Source organism: Pan troglodytes, chromosome 17 (genome assembly GCF_028858775.2).
Source record: "Pan troglodytes isolate AG18354 chromosome 17, NHGRI_mPanTro3-v2.0_pri, whole genome shotgun sequence".
NCBI lineage: Eukaryota > Metazoa > Chordata > Mammalia > Primates > Hominidae > Pan > Pan troglodytes.
In genome coordinates, this window is record NC_072415.2 from 16,488,796 (window position 1) to 16,498,306 (window position 9,511).

Sequence of the window (9,511 nt, forward strand, 5' to 3'; positions counted from 1 at the left end):
ACTTCTGTCTGGATGCTCCCTCACCTTGTTTTGATTCTGACACCCCACGTGGGTCACCTACATGCATTGAAGCCCTTACTCAGTTGTGGCTTCAATCCAAATGAGGCAGCCTTCCTCTGTAGACGGAGGAATTAACCATTTTTCCCTATTCTAAAAATTAATCATTTCCCCAAAGAGCACGGGTTTCTTTCATGAAGTAATAGTGTTTGGATACAAAGGTCTAGAGGCTAGGTGTTCTACTAGGGTGTCATTGCTTCTAGATTCTTTCACTTCACAAAGCTAAGAAATACATATGCATATACCAAGCAAAGCACACCATAAGGGTAAAACGATGACTTTTTTGAGGTTGGATGTCACTATCTCTCCATCCTGTCTTCCTTAGAGTATTTCCTTGAAATCTTAATAGGTCCAAATAACAGGTTTACGCTTTTGATTTTGCAGTGGAAGAATGGGGACTTTCTGACCCTTGGAATTGTAAACAAATGCCTCCAAAACTTACTTGGGAGTTTTTCACAAGAGGACTATCTTAGGATGTAGCCCTTTGTCTCTTGAGGAGATGAGAAGTTATTCTTCTGCTTTGCTAAATAAATTATGTGAAAGTCTGCCTATTCATTTTAGTCACTTTTGTAGTACCTACATGCATAGAAATCTGACCATGTTCATGTAGTAATAAACTGTGTTCTCTTTTCTATGTTGGTTCAGAGAGGTCTTTGTTAGTGTTATTTTATTTCCAACTAACACACGGCCTATATTTCTGTATTGTTACTTTCTAGAGATGGATGACTTTGGATGGTCAAATATTGATAGAAAGGCACTAGTGAAACGTAATTCAGAAAAAACACATTTACAGATCTGGTAACAAGAAATGAAGAAATTTTTCATGTTGAGCTCCAATTATCTCCGAAACGTAGAAGGGAAGTCATTAGTTGAGAGTATACATGGCATTGGAGTTGGAAGTTTTGAGAAAAGTGGAGGCTTATAAAATTAAAATAGTTGTTTCCAATAAGATGAAATAGAACTGATTAAAGAACAAAGGAGACATGATTGCCGAGGAGTCTCTCAGATGAGTTCACGTTGATCATTGTAGTCTATTGTTTCACAATAACTCATTCCAAAGCAAGCTGCATATTGGATTCACCTGGGATCTTTTAAGATATACCGATTCCTGGGTCCCACCTGCAGAGATTATGTTGTAATCACTCAGGAGTCTGACATCAGCATCCAGATTTCAAAAGTTCCCCCAAGTGATTCTAAAGCGTCCTGAAGATCAAGAACCATTGACCCAGATATAATGTTCATCACCTTTATTGTTTTCCACAAAAACCTACCCATGTAAAGCATTTATGAGGATAGAAAAGTTTACTGAAAATTAGAAATTGGCAAACAAATTTAGTCAAATTAAATTCTGAGTTTTAATGCTTTCCTATGGCCACCCCAAGAGTGTGGAACTCTCCTTGGGCCTTCACCCCATTGTCTCCAAACTCAAATCATTTCACTAACTCTTCTCCACCTTCCCAGTCTCTGCTTTCTGAATGCCACTTCCTAGTCTACCTGACTCTGGGAACTATCAGTTGGAGCAAAAGTAATTGCACTTTTTGCCGTTAAAATTGAGTCAAAAACCACAAATTACTTTTGCACCAGCCTAATAAAACTTCTCACTCCATAACTCAGAGTGATTCAGCTCTCACTAACAACCTGGTGTTCTCCATTTTCCTTTAGCGTGGACTATAGCTATTCATCACTTTTGAGAATTTTTAAGAGGCAACATTCTTGCATGTGATCTGGTTTATAGAACCAGGATAAAAGGTCATTGTTGACTCCAAAGTTTCCCAGGCCCAGGATCTCCTCAGAAATATGTGGCAGAGACAGACCTGCAGGATAAAGACAAGATATGCAGTCTTTTCTCATTCACTCCATTGATAGCTAGTAACAGCCGACCATATCTCAGTTCAATGAAGGAAAAAAGATAGACAAATAGATACAGTAGAGTGTAGTCCATATAATGGCTTAGTATACATAGGAAGTACACAAGTACAGTAACATCTGGACAAACTAGAGGATGGGAGAAGAAGGGAATTGAGAGAGCATTGCAAGAAGTGAAGAACCCAGGGTTTGAGCTAGCCTCCTGAATCCACATGTATAGAGTTGTAGAACTGGAGTACTACAAAGGATGTCAGAAATCGTCTAATCTAGTGACCCTTTGTTACAGACTAGAAAATAGAAATCTCATAGCCTAGGAGTTGAACTGAATTGCAGAAAGTCCCATAGCAAGTCAGGGGCAGCGCCAGGATTAAATTGGAATCGGGGTTCATTGACGACTGGCCCAGCGATACTCTCTCAACAGGTAACGAATTTCTAAGGTTCTATGAGCACAGCTACAGGAGGAATTAGGCCAGCAATAGGGTCGCTGGTGGCAGTAGAGGCCTAAACCTGCATGGCTTACACTTCTGTCTGCAAAGTGACTGACTCATTCCAGCCCTATCTGTGCACTCTGCAGTACCTCTGCTCAGAAGCTGCCAATGGGGGAAATTCTAGATAGATAATTTGGCTTGAGCATAGAGTGTGAGGTAAGGACACATACTGAAAATAGGAAGGAGAATGAGAAACCTGAATCAAGAACCAGCCTAACAAATATTAGGCCTTTGAATTATAAAGCAGGCATGTGATATGGCTTTAGAAAATTACAAGATCATAAAGATGAGCAAATAAGACTAGAAAATTATGACTTTGGGACCTTGTGTCTGAAGTAAATGGAGAGGCACTTTGGGGAGTGGCAGGCAATGAAAACACATCTACCACCTGAGGAGATGACTCACAGAAATTCAAAACAGCCTCTTTTTTTTTAAGTCCAAGTCAAATATAGTCAAGTGAGGGAGGGTACATCATTCATTCTCAACTCACTGTGTTTAGTTTCTTAAAAGATGGCCGAATTGTAAAAAAAGTTTTTGAATGGGGCAGTTCTAGTGTCAGTTGTTCTCTCTTTTCCTTTTTTACTTACCCACTACTATAAACTACCGTAGATACATTCTTTACATTCAGTTAGTTAGTTTTACGTTTCCCAATTTCCACATTTGTAATTATAGCCTAGGAAGCATCTTTGCTTGGAGAAAGATGTTCTTATATTAAAACATAAAACTCTTCCCAAGCATCCACTAGTTCATCCAGTAAGCAATTTCATCATTACATACCAGAAGTCAGTATTGGATTATTAATTTACATGAGTGATTAATTTTTACTTTCCCAGTAATAAAGATGAGAAACAAAACACCAAAGATTATTACTATATTAGAGCTTTGGTGTTAGTTCCTTAAGCAAGTATCATCTGTGCAGGCATGCACAGATCATGAATGGCTTAACAAAAATACAAAACAAAAAGAAAAAAGCCATCACAATGAAGGTGGCCTTTGTTCTTTAGGAAGACATTCATAACTCATCCGAGGCATATTAATTATGCAACTTTTACACAAAAGTTACTTTATATTGAGAAATGTTCACAACTAGCAGTATTAACAGACATGCTGGCAGTGAATTAAAAAGATAACAATAGTTTTTAGAGCCTCATTCAAATCCGCATATCTACAATAGTGTATCAATTTGGGATGGCCAAAGTTATAGATAATTTGGATAAATAAAATAGGGGCTCAGCAGTAAAATAATGACTGTATCTCCAAAATCTTTAAGATTAAATGAAAAGAAGAAAAGACTAAAGGCAGATCAAGCTATCATGCTGACTACAGACATAGTAAAGGCTTTCCACAGAAAGAGAAAATAGATTAGTCTTGTTTTACTCTGGTCAACAAAGGGTAGAATTATAGAAATGGAGATTGCAGCTGCATATAGATAGAATTGTTAAGACTCATAGCTATTCCAACATCTTTGCTTAGGGGGCCATAGGGAGTGCCAACATCGAGTATCAGAACAAACTAGATGAATGCCAAAATCTCTTACATTCTAAGGTTATATGAGAAAGTGATTTTGATGCCAAAGAGTAAATATTCCACAAATTCCAAACCTCCTTCCAGGCATATATATTCGGGTGGCACCTGCTTTAAGAAGTCTCCCTTAATCTGAGAACACAGTTTGCTTGTGCTTCTAATACTTTGACCATATATTGTCTTTTGTCATCTTTTGACCATATTGTACATTTATGTATTATTTAGCTTTGTGTTGTTATGTCTTATCTAAAACCAAGATTCTTCTTTTAGGAATACATGTTATTTTATCCTCTATGACACCTAGCACAATACAATGAAGTTAGTAGATACTCAGATAATATCTGTAGTCTGAACCTATTTCCTTATCTGAAAAGTAAGGAATAAAAACACCCATTTTACCTGCCTCACTGAGCTGTTTTGAAGATCAGATGAAATAATGTGCCTGAAAGCACTTTGAAAAGTATAAAATGTTCTACAAATGTAAGGCATTCTAATTTCAGAGGGAGGTTTTTCTCAGTTATAACCTCCATGTCAGCTTGAATAAAGGAACATTTTTTAAAACTTAATCTGAAAAGAAACTTGTCCCTTCTGGGCACAAATTATAAAACTCCCCAAAAAATGTTTGTATATATTTTTGTTTGTTTGTTCCTAAATAGTATAATGAACTATGGTCTTTCAGGGAAAATGTTGCTCTGATACTAGTCACAATGTAGAAAATTGCCCTTATGTACTTTCAGGAAAGAATTGCAAACAAATGAGCTATTTTCTCTTCTCGAGTAAAGGGACTTCCCAAGCATGGGTGGCAGCTGTTCAAGTCCATCTGGTCAAGAATTCACTAAGATCATAATGTGAAAGTTGCTCAAGTGCAGATTTGCATGACAGCCTGCAAATGTTCCTTTGGAGACGAAATGGTTTCTCAGGTCAATAATCTGCATATTTAAAAGTCTCTAGAACACCCTAAGATGGCGGCGAGGGAGACGGTGAAGGTTGGCTCCCGCCTGTCTGGGCTCTGATCCTCTGTCTCCCCCTCCGCCTGCGGCCGGCTCATGGCCTGGCGGAGGCCCGAACCAAAGACCTCCGCACCGCCGTGTACAACGCCGCCCGTGACTGCAAGCTGCAGCTGCTCCAGAAGCTGCTCAGCGGCCGGAGCCGGGAGGAACTGGACGAGCTGACTGGCTAGGTGGCCGGTGGGGGGACGCCGCTGCTCATCGCCGCCTGCTACGGCCACCTGGACGTGGTGAAGTACCTGGTGGACCCGTGCGGCGCGAGCGTGGAGGCCGGTGGCTCGGTGCACTTCGAGGGCGAGACCATGGAGGGTGCGCCGCCGCTGTGGGCGCCGGCCACCTGGACGTGGTGCTCAGCCTGCTGCGCCGCGGGGCCTCGGTGAACCGCACCAAGCGCACCAACTCCACGCCCCTCCGCGCCGCCTGCTTCGAGGGCCTCCTGGAGGTGGTGCGCTACCTGGTCGGCGAGCACCAGGCCAACCTGGAGGTGGCCAACCGGCACGGCCACACGTGCCTCATGATCTCGTGCTACAAGGGCCACCGTGAGATCGCCCGCTACCTGCTGGAGCAGGGCTCTCAGCTGAACTGGCGCAGCGCCAAGGGCAACACGGCCCTGCACAACTGTGCCGAGACCAGCAGCCTGGAGATCCTGCAGCTGCTGCTGGGGTGCAAGGCCAGCATGGAACGTGATAGCTACGTCATGATCCCGTTGCTCCCAGCCAGCGTGACGGGCCACACCAACATCGTGGAGTACCTCATCCAGGAGCAGCCCGGCCAGGAGCAGGTCACAGGGGTAGAGGCTCAGCCTGGGCTGCCCCAAGAAGGCTCCTCCACCAGCCAGGGGTGTGCGCAGCCTCAGGGGGCTCCGTGCTGCATCTTCTCCCCTGAGGTACTGAACGGGGAATCTTACCAAAGCTGCTGTCCCACCAGCCTGGAAGCTGCCGTGGAAGCCTTGGAATTGCTGGGATCTACGTATGTGGATAAGAAACGAGATCTGCTTGGGGCCCTTAAACACTGGAGGTGGGCCATGGAGCTGCATCACCAGGGGGGTGAGTACCTGCCCAAACTGGAGCCCCCACAGCTGGTCCTGGCCTACGACTATTCCAAGGAGGTCAACACCACCGAGGAGCTGGATCAGCGCGATCACCGACCCCAATGAGATGCGTATGCAGGCCCTGTTGATCCGGGAGCGCATCCTCAGTCCCTCGCACCCCAACACTTCCTATTGTATCCGTTACAGGGGCGCCGTGTACGCCAACTCGGGCAATATCGAGTGCTACATCCGCTTGTGGAAGTACGCCCTGGACATGCAACAGAGCAACCTGGAGCCTCTGAGCCCCATGACCGCCAGTAGCTTCCTCTCCTTCGCCAAACTCTTCTCCTACGTGCTGCAGGACCGGGCTGCCAAAGGCAGCCTGGGCACCCAGATCGGCTTTGCAGACCTCATGGGGGTCCTCACCAAAGGAGTCCGGGAAGTGGAATGGGCCCTGCAGCTGCTCAGGGAGCCTAGAGACTCGGCCCAGTTCAACAAGGCGCTGGCCATCATCCTCCACCTGCTCTACCTGCTGGAGAAAGTGGAATGCACCCCCAGCCAGGAGCACCTGAAGCACCAGACCATCTACCGCCTGCTCAAGTGCGCACCCAGGGGCAAGAACGGCTTCACCCCTCTGCACATGGCTGTGGACAAGGACACCACAAACGTGGGCCGCTAACCCGTGAGCAGATTCCCCTCATTGCACATGGTCAAAGTGCTGTTCGACTGCGGGGCCGACCGGGACAGCAGGGATTTTGACAACACCCCGCTACACATAGCAGCCCAAAACAACTACCTGGCCATCGTGAATGCCCTGATTGAAGCAGGGGCCCACATGGATGCCACCAACGCCAGTCTTTCTCTGGGAGCCCACTGACTCAGAAATTCTGAGTTAGAAAAAGACACAAGACCTTCCCCACATCCTGTCTGCCTGGGTTACGTAGGCCTTTGCCTTGTTACCTAGAGGCGGAGGGACTGAAGCCATTGCTTTCCTTCCCTGCTAGAAACACAGGAAGAAGTTGAGGATGGTCTGCCTTCCCTTGTCCTTTTACACGGCCAGGTAACTCCAGCGGCTGAATACAGTGTTAGGACTGGGGGCTCCCGAGATGACAGTTTGAAAGTCAGGGAATGAAACCACCTCTCATTTCTTCCAGCATGATCACGACCTGCTCCTGTGCCACCGTAGTCCCTGGCAGACAGGCAGGGCTCTGCTCAGGGCAGCCTGCCACTTGCATAGCTTTTGGTTAGTTTGGTGTTCTGTTTATTTAATAAGTGGGAAGGTTGCAAGCATTGCACAGAAATTCTGAGATTTTACTGCCTTTTTTTTTTTTTAAAGAAAGTTGTTTGTTGGACTCCATAAGTGAATTTCAAGCAGTGAGGATTTTGTAGTGTCTGAGATGGCTGAGGCCACAGGGAGTGAGCTGTATGTATGAGGAAGTTGGTGAGCGAGATAAAAGTCCATGGTGTCGACCCCTAAAACATGGGTGACCGTACATTTTTATACATCTCCACTCTACGGCCTTTTACAGGCTTTCCAATTTTATAGGCCTTTCCAATTTTCCATTCTCATTGGAAAGAGAACTGTGCTTCCAAACAGAAATCAGGAGTGACCACAAAGCCTGACAACACTTTGCCACCCAGCAAGAACTGGCACAATTGGTTTGGGTCTGCATTGCCATAGTGCCCGAGTTAAAACTACAGGCCACTCCACCTTGCAAACCTCACCTGGCCTCTGATTTCATTGTGGGTGCATCCACAGGTGGCGCTAGCTCTTTTTTCAGCTGCTCCGAGGATTGGGACCCAAGTCATCATGAAAAAGGCCCAGGTACAGTCTTAATGTGATAAATCCACTAGCTAAGATGTTGAGTGCCAAGACCAGCCTTCCAGCCAAGGTTTGGACAAAGTCTCAAGTTCCCATGACTCAGGGTAAGGTGCTGGGGCTGCCGGAGGACCTGCCCCAGCAAGATTTTTCTCAAGAGTGAGACTCCATCAGCCCGGGCAGACGGGAGCAGGTTCTTGGCCGGTGTAGACAGCAGCAAACAGCAGAAGGGAAGCCATTCTCACTACATCCTCCCTGCAGTAGCCACAGCCAGGCCCTCAGGAGGAGCAGCAACTGGGGGTGTCCAGAAACATCCTGTCCCTGGATGGAAACTAGGTCTCGTTTGGATTTTTTTTTCTTTTTTTTTTTTTTTGCTGTGTTAGTTAGGAAATTATTTATTAATTTACAAGACAGGTTTTATCTCAGCCAAGGAGGGAAATGGCGTCCCTGTCCCTCCCAAAGCACAGAGCAGAGAAATGAGGCTGTTTACATCGCGAGTCTCTGCGCTGGTGTTTAAGTCATTAAAAAGATATTTGGAAAAAAAGTCTCTAAATACAGGTTTATGGAATAATTCATAACAGCTTTAAGGAACTATCATGGTACACTGGGAAAGTCACTCATATTGCAGGATAGATTTCTTCTGTTGGCTGGTGAGCATTTGTTTATAGTCGGCCTTGACTCTACCACAATTTTAGAAGTAGTTCTTTTATTTCTTTAAAAGCAACATTTTGGGACAAAATATTGTGAACAAATAAGGAATACGACTATATTTGTGAAACCCCTTGTTAATTTCCAAGTGATATTTTAAATCTTGAATAAGACATGTACGCTCATAAATAAAGAGGGAAAAGAAATAATTAAATCAATGTTCCTAAGAGCTTCTCAGAAAATAAGAAAGAGATAAGTGATAGAACTATAATCTACAATCTACCCTAACAGTATATTTGCATCACTTCTTAAACTTTGTTTAGTATTTTAACACCTGTTTCTTATTATATGTGAAGAATGCTGTGAGGTAGCATGTCGATGTTTTGCAGATTAATAAACTGATGTTAAAAGAGATTAAGTGACTGATTTTGTACTTTCATTATCTCAAAAGTGCAATTAAAACTGCACTTAGGATTGCCACTCCTGTCGGGGGCCATGGCTTTGGTCCTATTTTCTGCAAGTCTCTGGATGACGTCTGTCCACCCACTGTCTCTGAGTGCTCTCCTCACCTCGGCCTTCCTCCCTTATTTTAGTCCAACACCTGTCACCACTCTTCAGAATCCTCATGAAACTTCAGGAAAATCGACTGGGTAGGGCTTGTTTCAGAATTATCATCCAGCATTCTAGGGCTGACTTAGAATTCAGAGAAAGAAGCAAAAGCACTTATCAAAGTGTCTGTTCTAGAGGTAAGCTCAGAGGCACCATGGCAATTCCCACATTTCCCCAGGATGTCTTCAGAAATACCTGATACTGTCATCTCAGGCCCAGATATCATCCACCAGCTGAAGGCCGTGGGCAACATTCACATCTCAGAGTAAAGAGTGTTTTAGAAGTCCACGGGCAATCACCAGTCATGCAGGGAGTTCCAGGGGCCAGCCAGTTGTTCCTTTCATGAGTTAGGAGGCAGTAAGGACATCACGGTGATCATTTCCACTGAAAACACAAATTTAAGTCCACTCTGCTACTCAGCAATTAATGCTGACTTCTGAAAATTATGAAGCATTTATCACTA

The 9,511-nt window shown here is 44.5% G+C and overlaps 1 pseudogene; it reads left to right on the forward strand.

Annotated features, from left to right (window-relative positions):
- Nucleotides 1–775: 775 nt before the first annotated feature.
- Nucleotides 776–8,846, forward strand: LOC749594 (protein fem-1 homolog A-like; annotated as a pseudogene).
- The last annotated feature ends 665 nt before the right edge of the window (nt 8,847–9,511 follow it).